At 43.4% G+C, this 14,766-nt stretch overlaps 1 pseudogene; it reads left to right on the top strand.

The window, feature by feature from the left end:
* The first annotated feature begins 382 nt into the window (after window positions 1–382).
* Window positions 383–11,643, top strand: LOC125519291 (annotated as a pseudogene).
* Window positions 11,644–14,766: the final 3,123 nt, after the last annotated feature.

The following is a 14,766-nucleotide window of genomic DNA, read 5'->3' as shown; positions in this document are numbered from 1 at the left end:
GCATGCAAAGAAGAGAGAGAGGGAGTAATTATGCGCTGCATGCATGCAAGGGAGAGAGAGCGAGTACTCAAGGGAGAGAGAAAGAGTACTAGTACTCCCTCCGGTCCTTTTTACTCTATATATAAGAATTGTCTGAAGTCAAATTTTGAAAAGTTTGACCATATTTATATGAAAAAATATTAACATCTATCATGCTAAAGTTATACAATATGAAAATTTAAGTCCTAATGCATAAACTGGTATTGATTTCACATTGTGAATGTTGATATTTTTTTCTATGAAGTTGGTCAAACTTTACGAGGATTGACTTCAGACAAATCTAATATACGAACTAAAAAGGACCGGAGGGAGTACTAGGAATGCACGCGTGTGAAGGAATTCGATGCATGTAGTGACTACTGCACGAAGCTTATTGGCCGCTCCATATCTCAGCGCAGGTACAACAGAGAGCGCCTTGGTCCATGCGTTTTGGTCTGTGGGACTTAAAAACCCGGATGGAGGTAGTAACATAAGTGTGGTGTCATGCAAAGTTTTATTTATTAGGTTATAGACTCATATTGCATTGGGAGATGTGATGTTACAGTAACTAGCTAATTTATTCAAACTATCTCTCTTCTCATTAACTCATTGCCACATAAGCAATTTTGCTGAGTTGGACTCGATGTTACTGCTGAAGTTACTCCCACCGTGGCTAGTCTAAGCGATAGGCTCCTGCCATCGTCCTACTCCTACCACCCTAGTCCTGGTGCTGCTGCTACACCTCTACTACGTGCCTCGCTGGGCCTTCTCGCTCTCCTTCAACCTCGACTTCTCCGACCCCAGCGTCGGCTCATGGGTCGACCTGGTCGGCGATGCATGCTCGAGCTGACAAAAAACGTCCTGAGTTGTGTCGGCCGGGCGTCGTAAAGACACAAAGTGCCGCTGTGGAACTGCGTCACCGGCGAGATGGCCAGCTTCACCGCCAACTCCTCCTTCTGAATCATGCTGGAGAAGGCCGACCTGACGGGGACAGGATGTGACGGGATGGCCTTCTTCGTTGCGCATTTCCCTTCAGAGATCTCGCCCAGCAGCAAAGGCGGCGGCCTCGGCCTCCTCCCGGCCTTCACCAACAGTGAAGGAAATATGCCCTAGAGGTAATAATGAAGTTATTATTTATTTCCTTATTTCATGATAAATTTTTATTGTTCATGCTAGAATTGTATTATCCGGAAACATAATACTTGTGTGAATACATAGACAAACTAAACGTCACTAGTATGCCTCTACTTGACTAGCTCATTAATCAAAGATGGTTATGTTTCCTAACCATAGACATGTGTTGTCATTTGATTAACGGGACCACATTATTAGGAGAATGATGTGATTGACATGACCCATTCCATTATCTTAGCACCCGATCGTTTAGTATGTTGCTATTGCTTTCTTCATGACTTATACATGTTCCTATGACTATGAGATTATGCAACTCCCGTTTACCGGAGGAACACTTTGTGTGCTACCAAACGTCACAACGTAACTGGGTGATTATAAAGGTGCTCTATAGGTGTCTCCAAAGGTACATGTTGGGTTGGCGTATTTCGAGATTAGGATTTGTCACTCCGATTGTCGGAGAGGTATCTCTGGGCCCTCTCGGTAATGCACATCACATAAGCCTTGCAAGCATTGCAACTAATGAGTTAGTTGTGAGATGATGTATTACGGAACGAGTAAAGAGACTTGCCGGTAACGAGATTGAACTAGGTATTGAGATACCGACGATCGAATCTCGGGCAAGTAACATACCGATGACAAAGGGAACAACGTATGTTGTTATGCGGTCTGACCGATAAAAGATCTTCGTAGAATATGTAGGAGCCAATATGAGCATCCAGGTTCCGCTATTAGTTATTGACCGAAGACATGTCTCGGTCATGTCTACATTGTTCTCGAACCCGTAGGGTCCGCACGCTTAAGGTTTCGATGACAGTTATATTATGAGTTTATGCATTTTGATGTACCGAAGTTTGTTCGGAGTCCCGGATGTGATCACGGACATGACGAGGAGTCTCGAAATGGTCGAGACATAAAGATTGATATATTGGAAGCCTATATTTGGATATCGGAAGTGTTCCGGGTGAAATCGGGATTTTACCGGAGTACCGGGAGGTTACCGGAACCCCCCGGGAGGTATATGGGCCTTAGTGGGCCTTAGTGGAAGAGAGGAGAGGTGGTCAGGGCTGGGCCGCGCGCCCCTCCCCCCTAGTCCGAATAGGACAAGGAGAGGGGGGGACCGGCGCCCCCCTTCCTTCTCTCTCTCCTCTTTCCCCTCCTCCTGAATCCTATTCCAACTAGGAAAGGGGGGAATCCTACTCCCGGAGGGAGTAGGACTCCTCCTGGCGCGCCCTCTCCTGGCCGGCCGCACCCCCCCCCCTTTGATCCTTTATATATGGAGGCAGGGAGCACCCCTAGAGAAAAAAAAGTTGATCCACGTGATCATATTCTTAGCCGTGTGCGGTGCCCCCTTCCACCATAGTCCTCGATAATATTGTAGCAGTGCTTAGGCGAAGCCCTGCGACGGTAGTACATCAAGATCGTCACCACGCCGTCGTGCTGACGGAACTCTTCCCCGACACTTTGCTGGATCGGAGTCCGGGGATCGTCATCGAGCTGAACGTGTGCTAGAACTCGGAGGTGCTGTAGTTTCGGTGCTTGATCGGTCGGGCCGTGAAGACGTACGACTACATCAACCGCGTTGTCATAACGCTTCCGCTGTCGATCTACAAGGGTACGCAGATTACACTCTCCCCTCTCGTTGCTATGCATCACCATGATCTTGCGTGTGCGTAGGAATTTTTTTGAAATTACTACGTTACCCAACAGTGGCATCCGAGCCTAGGTTTTATGTGTTGATGTTATATGCACGAGTAGAACACAAGTGAGTTGTTGGCGATATAAGTCATACTTCTTACCAGCATGTCATACTTTGGTTCGGCAGTATTGTTAGACGAAGCGGCCCGGACCAACATTACGCGTACGCTTACGCGAGACCGGTTCTCCCGACGTGCTTTGCACAAAGGTGGCTAGCGGGTGACAGTTTCTCCAACTTTAGTTGAACCAAGTGTGGCTACGCCCGGTCATTGCGAAGGTTAAAACAACACCAACTTGACAAATTATCGTTGTGGTTTTGATGCGTAGGTAAGATTGGTTCTTGCTTAAGCCCGTAGCAGCCACGTAAAACTTGCAACAGCAAAGTAGAGGACGTCTAACTTGTTTTTGCAGGGCATGTTGTGATGTGATATGGTCAAGACATGATGCTAAATTTTATTGTATGAGATGATCATGTTTTGTAACCGAGTTATCGGCAACTGGCAGGAGCCATATGGTTGTCGCTTTATTGTATGCAATGCAATCGCGCTGTAATGCTTTACTTTATCACTAAGTGGTAGCGATAGTCGTGGAAGCATAAGATTGGCGAGACGACAACGATGCTACGATGGAGATCAAGGTGTCGCGCCGGTGACGATGGTGATCATGACGGTGCTTCGAAGATGGAGATCACAAGCACAAGATGATGATGGCCATATCATATCACTTATATTGATTGCATGTGATGTTTATCTTTTATGCATCTTATCTTGCTTTGATTGACGGTAGCATTTTAAGATGATCTCTCACTAATTATCAAGAAGTGTTCTCCCTGAGTATGCACCGTTGCGAAAGTTCTTCGTGCTGAGACACCACGTGATGATCGGGTGTGATAGGCTCTACGTTCAAATACAACGGGTGCAAAACAGTTGCACACGCAGAATACTCAGGTTATACTTGACGAGCCAAAGCATATACAGATATGGCCTCGGAACACGGAGACCGAAAGGTCGAGCGTGAATCATATAGTAGATATGATCAACATAGTGGTGTTCACCAATGAAACTACTTCATCTCACGTGATGATCGGACATGATTTAGTTGATTTGGATCACGTGATCACTTAGAGGATTAGAGGGATGTCTATCTAAGTGGGAGTTCTTAAGTAATATGATTAATTGAACTTAAATTTATCATGAACTTAGTCCTGGTAGTATTTTGTAAATCATGTTGTAGATCAATAGCTCGCGTTGTTGCTTCCCTGTGTTTATTTTGATATGTTCCTAGAGAAAGTTGTATTGAAAGATGTTAGTAGCAATGATGCGGATTGGATCCGTGATCTGAGGTTTATCCTCATTGCTGCACAGAAGAATTATGTCCTTGATGCACCGCTAGGTGACAGACCTATTGCAGGAGCGAATGCAGACGTTATGAACGTTTGGCTAGCTCAATATGATGACTACTTGATAGTTTAGTGCACCATGCTTAATGGCTTAGAATCGGGACTTCAAAGACGTTTTGAAAGTCATGGACCATATGAGATGTTCCAGGAGTTGAAGATAATATTTCAAGCAAATACCCGAGTTGAGAGATATGAAATCTCCAACAAGTTCTATAGCTAAAAGATGGAGGAGAATCGCTCAACTAGTGAGCATGTGCTCAGATTGTCTGGGTACTACAATCGCTTGAATCAAGTGGGAGTTAATCTTCCAGATAAGATAGTGATTGACAAAATTCTCTAATCACCATCACCAAGTTAGTAGAACTTCGTGATGAACTATAGTATGCAAGGGATGACGAAAACGACTCCCGAGCTTTTCATGATGATGAAATCGATGAAGGTAGAAATCAAGAAAAATATCAAGTGTTGATGGTTGACAAGACCACTAGTTTCAAGAAAAGGGCAAAGGGAAGAAGGGGAACTTCAAGAAGAATGGCAAGCAAGTTGCTGCTCAAGTGAAGAAGCCCAAGTCTAGTCCTAAGCTTGAGACTAAGTGCTTCTACTTCAAAGGGACTGGTCACTGAAAGCGGAACTACCCCAAGTGATTGGCGGATAAGAAGGATGGCAGAGTGAACATAAGTATATTTGATATACATGTTATTGATGTGTACTTTACTAGTGTTTATAGCAACCCCTCAGTATTTAATACTAGCTCATTTGCTAAGATTAGTAACTCGAAATGGGAGTTGCAGAATAAACAGAGACTAGTTAAGGGTGAAGTGACGATGTGTGTTGGAAGTGGTTCTAAGATTGATATGATCATCATCGCACACTCCCTATAATTTCGGGATTAGTGTTGAACCTAAATAAGTGTTATTTGGTGTTTCCGTTGAGTATGAATATGATTTGATCATGTTTATTGTAATACGGTTATTCATTTAAGTAAGAGAATAAATTGTTGTTCTGTTTACATGAATAAAACCTTATATGGTTACACACCCAATGAAAATAGTTCGTTGGATCTCGATCGTAGTGATACACATAATCATAATATTGAAACCAAAAGATGCAGAGTTAATAATAATAGTGCAACTTATTTGTGGCACTGCCGTTTAGGTCATATTGGTGTAAAGCGCATGAAGAAACTCCATGCTGATGGGCTTTTGGAATCACTTGATTATGAATCAGTTGATACTTGCGAACCATGCCTCATGGGCAAGATGACTAAGACTCTGTTCTTCGGAACAATGGAGCGAGCAACAGATTTGTTGGAAATCATACATACTGATGTATGTGGTCCAATGAATATTGAGGCTCGCGACAAGTATCATTATTTTCTGATCTTCACAAATGATTTGAGCAGATATGAGTATATCTACTTGATGAAACATAAGTCTGAAACATTTGAAAAGTTCAAAGAATTTTAGAGTGAAGTGAAAAATCATCGTAACAAGAAAATAAAGTTTCTATAATCTGATCGTAGAGAAGAGTATTTGAGTTACGAGTTTGGCCTTCAGTTAAAAACAATGTGAAATAGTTTCACTACTCACGCCACCTCGAACACCACAATGTAATGGTGTGTCCGAACGTCATAACCGTACTTTATTAGATATGGTGCGATCTATGATGTCTCTTACCGATCTACCACTATCGTTTTGGGGTTATGCATTAGAGACGGCTGCATTCACGTTAAATAGGGCACCATCTAAATCCGTTAAAACGACACCGTATGAACTATGGTTTGGCAAGAAACCTAAGCTGTCGTTTCTTAAAGTTTGAGGTTGCAATGCTTATGTGAAAAAGTTTCAACCTGATAAGCTCAAACCCAAATCAAAGAAGTGCGTCTTCATAGGATAACCAAAAGAAAATGTTGGGTACACCTTCTATCACAGATCCGAAGGCAAGATATTCGTTGCTTTGAATGGATCCTTTCTAGAGAAGGAATTTCTCTCGAAAGAAGTGAGTGGGAGGAAAGTAGAACTTGATGAGGTAGCTGTACCTGCTCCCTTATTGGAAAGTAGTTCATCACATAAATCTGTTTCTGCGACACCTACACCAATTAGTGAGGAAGCTAATGATGATGATCATGTAACTTCAGAACAAGTTACTACCAAACCTCGTAGGTAAACCAGAGTAAGATCCGCACCAGAGTGGTACGGTAACCCTGTTCTGTAAGTCATGCTACTAGATCATGATGAACCTACGAACTATGAAAAAGTGATGGTGAGCCTAGATTCCGCAAAATGGCTTGAAGCCATGAAATCTGAGATGGGATCCATGTATGAGAACAAAGTATGGACTTTGGTTGACTTGCCCAATGATCGGCAAGCAATTGAGAATAAATGGATCTTCAAGAAGAAGACGGACGCTGACGGTAATATTACTGTCTACAAAGCTCGACTTGTCGCAAAAGGTTTTCGGCAAGTTCAAGGGATTGACTACGATGAGACCTTCTCACCCGTAGAGATGCTTAAGTCTGTCCGAATCATGTTAGCAATTGCCGCATTTTATGATTATGAAATTTGGCAGATGGATGTCAAAACTGCATTCCTGAATGGATTTCTGGAAGAAGAGTTGTATATGATGCAACCAGAAGGTTTTATCAATCCAAAGGGATCTAACAAAGTGTGCAAGCTCTAGCGATCCATTTATGGACTGGTGCAAGCCTCTCGGAGTTGGAATAAACGCTTTGATAGTGTGATCAAAGCATTTGGTTTTATACAGACTTTTGGAGAAGTCTGTATTTACAAGAAAGTGAGTGGGAGCTCTGTAGCATTTCTGATATTATATGTGGATGACATATTACTAATTGGAAATGATATAGAATTTCTGGATAGCATAAAGGGATACTTGAATAAGAGTTTTTCAAAGAAAGACCTCGGTGAAGCTGCTTACATATTAAGCATCAAGATCTATAGAGATAGATCAAGACGCTTGATAAGTTTTTTTCAATGAGTACATACCTTGACAATATTTTGAAGTAGTTTAAAAATTGGAACGGTCAAAGAAAGAGTTCTTGGCTGTGTTACAAGGTGTGAAATTGAGTAAGACTCAAAGCCCGACCACGGCAGAAGATAGAAAGAGAATGAAAGTCATTCCCTATGCCTCAGCCGTAGGTTCTATAAAGTATGCCATGCTGTGTACCAGATCTATTGTATACCCTACACTGTGTTAAGCAAGGGAGTACAATAGTGATCTAAGAGTAGATCACTGGACAGCGGTTAAAATTATCCTTAGTGGAATAAGGATATGTTTCTCAATTATGGAGGTGACAAAAGGTTCGTCGTAAAAGGGTTACGTCGATACAAGTTTTGGCACTGGTCCGGATGACTCTAAGTCTTCATCTGGATACATATTGAAAGTGGGAGCAATTAGCTAAAGTAGCTCCGTGTAGAGCATTGTAGACATAGAAATTCGCAAAATTTACGGATCTGTATGTGACAGACCCGTTGACTAAGATTATCTCACAAGCAAAACATGATCACACCTTAGTACTCATTGGGTGTTAATCACATAAGCGATGTGAACTAGATTACTGACTCTAGTAAACCCTTTGGGTGTTGGTCACATATCGATGTGAACTATGTGTCTTAACCACATAAAGATGTGAACTATTGATGTTAGATCACATGGCGATGTGAACTAGATTATTGACTCTAGTGCAAGTGGGAGACTGAAGGAAATATGCCCTAGAGGCAATAATAAAGTTATTATTTATTTCCTTATTTCATGATAAATGTTTATTATTCATGCTAGAATTTTATTATCCGGAAACATAATATTTGTGTGAATACATAGACAAACTAAACGTCACTAGTATGCCTCTACTTGACTAGCTCCTTAATCAAAGATGGTTATGTTTCCTAACCATAGACATGTGTTGTCATTTGATTAACGGGATCACATTATTAGGAGAATGATGTGATTGACATGACCCATTCCATTAGCTTAGCACCTGATCGTTTAGTATGTTGCTATTGCTTTCTTCATGACTTATACATGTTCCTATGACTTTGTGTGCTACCAAACGTCACAACGTAACTGGGTGATTATAAAGATGCTCTACAGGTGTCTCCAAAGGTACATGTTGGGTTGGCGTATTTCGAGATTAGGATTTGTCACTCCGATTATCGGAGAGGTATCTCTGGGCCCTCTCGGTAATGCACATCACATAAGCCTTGCAAGCATTGAAACTAATGAGTTAGTTGTGAGATGATGTATTACGGAACGAATAAAGAGACTTGCCGGTAACGAGATTGAACTAGGTATTGAGATACCGACGATCGAATCTCGGGCAAGTAACATACCGATGACAAAGGGAACAACGTATGTTGTTATGCGGTCTGACCGATAAAAGATCTTCGTAGAATATGTAGGAGCCAATATGAGCATCCAGGTTCCGCTATTGGTTATTGACCGGAGACATGTCTCGGTCATGTCTACATTGTTCTCGAACCCGTAGGGTCCGCACGCTTAAGGTTTCGATGACAGTTATATTAATGAGTTTATGCATTTTGATGTACCGAAGTTTGTTCGGAGTCCCGGTTGTGATCACGGACATGACGAGGAGTCTCGAAATGGTCGAGACATAAAGATTGATATATTGGAAGCCTATATTTGGATATCGGAAGTGTTCCGGGTGAAATCGGGATTTTACCGGAGTACCGGGAGGTTACCGGAACCCCCCGGGAGGTATATGGGCCTTAGTGGGCCTTAGTGGAAGAGAGGAGAGGTGGCCAGGGCTGGGCCGTGCGCCCCTCCCCCTAGTCCGAATAGGACAAGGAGAGGGGGCCGGCGCCCCCCTTCCTTCTCTCTCTCCTCTTTCCCCTCCTCCCGAATCCTATTCCAACTAGGAAAGGGGGGATTCCTACTCCCGGAGGGAGTAGGACTCCTCCTGGCGCGCCCTCTCCTGGCCGGCCGCACCCCCCCTTTGATCCTTTATATACGGAGGTAGGGAGCACCCCTAGAGAAAAAAAAGTTGATCCACGTGATCATATTCTTAGCCGTGTGCGGTGCCCCCTTTCACCATAGTCCTCGATAATATTGTAGCGGTGCTTAGGCGAAGCCCTGCGACGGTAGTACATCAAGATCGTCACCACGCCGTCGTGCTGACGGAACTCTTCCCCGACACTTTGCTGGATCGGAGTCCGGGGATCGTCATCGAGCTGAACGTGTGCTAGAACTCGGAGGTGTCGTAGTTTCGGTGCTTGATCGGTCGGGCCGTGAAGACGTACGACTACATCAACTGCGTTGTCATAACGCTTCCGCTGTTGATCTACAAGGGTACGTAGATTACACTCTCCCCTCTCGTTGCTATGCATCACCATGATCTTGCGTGTGCGTAGGAATTTTTTTGAAATTACTACGTTACCCAACAAACAGGACGGGTCGCACCCGCGTCGTGGCCGTGGAGTTTGACACTCTCCGCAACTCGCACTATGCCGACATCAACGGCAACCATATCGGCAGCAACATCAGCTCCGTCAACTTCGTGGCGTCCACGGACACGAGGACGAGGCCGGGCAGGAACCTCACGTCATCCTATGTTATGGAGGCCACTGTGAGGTACCATAACGAGTCCCGGATGCTGGCCGTTTATCTCCTCATCGACGATGCCTTGTACCAGGTCAATGCAACCGTCGATCTCAGCACAGATTAGTCCTGGCCATGGGCCACCCGGCCCGAACAGCCCGGCCCGTACTGACCCGAAAAAGCCCGGCCCGACGCTGCTCCCGGGCCGGGCCTGGGACTAGGATTTGAGCCCGAAGGCTAGGTTGGGCCAGGCCTGGGCCCACTGTTTCTGCCATTTACTGAAGAGGCCCGGTGTGTTTTTGCTGTGATGGGCCGGGCTCGGGCCTGAAAACTAGGCCCGGCGGTCGGGCCGGGCCGGGCTCGGGCCTGAGTTTTCTACCTCGGGCTTGGTCAGGCCCGGCCTGGCCTGGAGGATGGCCAGGTCTAGCGCAGATGCTTACCGGAGGAGGTCGCTGCCGGCTTCTCCACCACGACCGGCGACGCCTCCGAGCTGCACCAGATACTGTCATGGTCATTTAGCTCCACTCTACCTCCTCTTCCGACTAGGAACAACCACAAAAAGTTAGTAATGATCCTACTATCCGTGCTAGTCCCATTTCTCCTTTTTATTAGTGCGTGCGGCCGTGGTGCTATGGCGGCGCCGCAAGAAAATGAGAGCAAATAAGGACATCCAAGAACGGTGTGTCAACAGAGCTGATCTCGAGAGAGGTGTGGCTGCCGGCGGTCCCAGACGGTACACCTACCTCGAGCTGGTTGCGGCAACAAAACACTTCGCGGAGGAGGAGAAGCTCGGGCGAGGCGGCTTCGGTAGCGTTTACCGGGGTCATCTCACGCTCACACCCGCAACCACCGACCATCGTGCGGTGGCGGTCAAGATGTTGTTGGCGGAGTCATCGGCGCATGGGAGGAAGGAGTTCGAGGCCGAGGAGAGGATCATCAGCAGATTGAAGCATCGAAACCTTGTGCAACTGTTGGGTTGGTGCGACAACCACAAGGGTCTTCTGCTTGTCTACGAGCTCGTCACAGAGGGCAGCCTAGACAGGCACCTCTACAGCAAGGACGGCAAGTATCTGACATGGCCACAGAGGTACAAGATAATCCTTGGCTTGGGATCTGCGCTACACTACCTCCATGGAGAGTGGGAGCAGTGCATCGTGCACAACGACATTAAGCCCGGCAACATCATGCTTGACTCATCCATGAGCACCAAGCTCGGGGACTTCGGTTTAGCCCGGCTCGTGGACCACGACACGGGGTTGCTGCAGACCACCAAGGCCGTGCTCGGCACCGTAGTCTACATCGACCCGGAGTTCGTCAACACGCGTCGACCGTGCACCGAGTCGGGCGTTTACAGCTTCAGTGTCGTCCTCTTGGAGATCGTATCTGGCCGGCGGCCGGTGATGGAGACCGCGGGGAAATCCTTCACACTGGTCAGGTGGGTGTGGGGACTATACGGCAGGAACATGATCCTCGGCGCGGTGGATGAGCGGCTGAGGGGTGACGAGGCCAATGACCGGTGGATGGTGAGGGTGCTCGTCGTTGGGCTCTGGTGCGCGCACCCAGACCGGAGCAAGCGGCCGTCCGTTGCCCAGGCCATGCACGTCCTGCAGTCCGACGAGGTGAGGCTACCAGCGCTCGCGCTGCACATGTGGACTGTGCCGGACCCCACATCATCCTCTGGCCCATATGAGGCCTTCTCCATTGATAGCTCCACGTGCAGCTCCAGTTGTGCTCGCTCTTCATTGGTCAACACCGACGCCGCTAGCCTTTCTTCAGGGTCGTCCTCAACTGCGTTGCTACGACATTCTAAGGGTCTAGTTAACTGATTCATCCAAATTTGTGAGTGTGGTGGCCATTATATGTAAGCATCATGGTAAACTTAACATTATGGCCACCATCATACTTGTCACATGGGATCCTTGTGACAATTTCTTGGGTAGGAGCCCCTACCTCTGCATCATTGTGATGCACACGGCCATTTTTATTATAGTTGATGTAAGATAATGAGGACAAAGACATCCACAAATGAAATACAAAACATAGGCAACCACGTTAGACTCCTTACAAGATATGAATAAAATATTACAAGTAAATCTACTTTTTCTGCAACAATGTCATCAAGAAAAGATAAACGCCCTCGTATTGTTGTCGCCGCGTCTGGCTGACATCCTAATTGCCGAGACTAACAACTGAAGGCCAACACATCAACAAGCATACAACACCTTCAACAAAGGCGACCAAAGTAAGTTAAATACTTAAAGGATTCCATCAAATACCTTGTGTGCGTGCACCAACAAGCAAACATCATGCTCTACTTTGCTTATATCTATGTGAGGCACAAGTATCTGTTAAAAATGACGGGAGAAAAAGAAGGGGAATGGGAGCACAACGTGAGTGAGTGAGTGAGTGTGTGTGTGTGTGTGAGAGAGAGAGAGAGAGAGAGAGTAGATGGTTTCTAAATTTTTAAAAATAAAGTTGATTTTAATATAAAAAAGGATACCGATAACCACCAAACTTCAGGCGGTGTGGCAGGTGCCGACCGAACGTTTCGTTCCGAACGGGCATTGCCTCCTACCGAACGATCTCGTTCGGTACGAGCAGACCCATGCCCGAACGGCCTCCCGGTCGCCCCTACAGGTTGTTTCCCTGTAACACAGAAAAGACAAAAAGCCCAGTAACAAAACAAAACAAAAGCCCAAGATTTTTTTGCGTTGACATATTAAAGCCTAGTTTTTGCTATGATATGAAAAAATGCGATCAACTATTAAAAGCAGAAAAATTGCCATGGGCGAAAAGTTTTTTTCCTGACTCAAAAGAAACAAATATATGGCAATTCCCATTATACAAAAAATATATTAAATTTCCATGGGAAATTCATAAGTTAAAATTGTCGTGGTATTTTTAATTAAGTTTCCATATAATGTATGCGAAAGTTGCCATGTGTGAGAAAAATACAAAAGATTGAAATTAGAAATATGAACAAGAAAATTCCATGTTATTTTAAATAAAAATTGTCGTGTTTTTGTGTGAGGAATTTTCCATGTATGTGAAGTAGCACATATTATGAACATAATTGCCATGGCAAAAAAATGCAAGTTAATATTTGCCACAGTGTTTTAATTATAAGTGTCATGCTTTGTATAATAAAAAGTGCGATGAATGGATAACTACATGACAGATTTGCCATGGCACTTAAATATGAATTGCCATGCATATATATACACCATGCAGAAGAAACACATGGCATGATGTGCTAATGGAGAATGATGTTGAAAATCTAATAGTTTTTGTTTGGACTGATATTTTCCATGGCAGCAACATGTTGAAAAACACCAAAAATGCTTGTGAACAAAAGAAGTGGCAATGCAAATGAACTTTGAAAAATCTGGGCAAGTGCATATTCAACAAAAAAAATCAAAATAGCCATGGCAAGTGCATATTCAGAAATGCCATGCTACTTTTATCAAATTTTCCATGCTTTTTGAAGAACAATTGTGAATAATGTGAAGTACTAAAAAAAGTTGATCAAAAATTGCCATGGTAAAAAAATACATGTTCAATTTTTCCATGGTATTTTCAACAACAAAATTTCAAATTTGCCATGCTATTTTTATAAAAATTGCCATCTTTTGGGTAATAAAATTGGCATGTATGTTAGTAATAACAAAAAAAGAACAAATGAATCAAAATTTCCATGGCAAATACATATTCAAATTTGCCATGGTACTTTTATAAAAAATGCCATCTTTTGGGTAATAAAATTTCCATGTATCTGAGTAATAACAGAAAAAGAAATGATTCAAAATTGCCATGGCAAATGCATATTCAAATTTACCATACTATTTTTATCATTTAATAAAAATTGTGATCTTTGGGGAAATAAAATTGCCATGTGTGTGAATAATAACCAGAAAAACATATGATTCAAAATTGCCATGGCAAATGCGTATTCAAATTTGCCATGTTATTTTTCTTAAAATTGGCATCTTTTGGGTAAAAATTGCCATGTATGTGATTAAAACAAAAAACAAATGACTCAAAGATGCCATGGCAAATGTATATTCAAAATTTGCCATGCTATTTTTATAAAAAATAACATTTTTTGGGTTATAAAATTGTCGTGTGTGAAAAAAGCAAATAGTTAAAAATCAAGTATGAAAACAAGAAACTTGCCTGGCACATTCGTATCAAAACATGCCGTTGTATTTTAATTAAAATTGCTGTGTGTGAAAACAAACACAGAAAGTTGAAAATCAAATACGAAAACAAGAAAATTGCCATGGCTGATTCATATCAAAAATTGCCATTGTATTTTAATTAAATTTGCCGTGTTCTGAATGAGGAATTTGCCGTGTGTGAAAACAAACACAAAATGTTGAAAATCAATCATGGAAACAAGAAATTGCCATGGCAGATTCATATCAAGAATTGTCATGTTTTGCATAAGGAATTTGCTGTCCGTGAAAAAAACACAAAAAGTTGAAAATCAAGTATGAAAATGAGAAAATTGCCATGGCAGATTCATATCAAGAATTGCCATGGTATTTTAATTAAAATTGCTGTGTTCTGAATGAGGAATTTGCCGAGTGTGAAGAAGACACAAAAGGTTAAAAAGCAAAGTATGAACAAGAAAAATGCCATGGCACATTCGTGTCAAAACATGCCATGGTATTTTAATTAAAACTGCCGTGTTTTGAACGAGTAATTTGCTGTGCGTGAAAATATTTTGCCGTGTAACTATCAAGATTTCTAAAATTTTCCATGATGATGCGTGAACCCTATCGATACTCCTGGCAACTAATCCAATCACAAGTCTCATGATAACAAATCGCGACTAATTGACATGGCAGTTTACAGATTGTAAAATTGGGTGAAATTTGTCTCCACAAAATCAAGACTATGTAACATGGCAAAAATAAATACGAGGTGCCATGGCAAGAGAACATAGT

Source organism: Triticum urartu, chromosome 7 (genome assembly GCF_003073215.2).
Source record: "Triticum urartu cultivar G1812 chromosome 7, Tu2.1, whole genome shotgun sequence".
Classification (NCBI taxonomy): Eukaryota; Viridiplantae; Streptophyta; class Magnoliopsida; order Poales; family Poaceae; genus Triticum; species Triticum urartu.
Note: the sequence above shows the minus strand (reverse complement) of the source record. Positions and strands in the feature narration are given on the sequence as shown.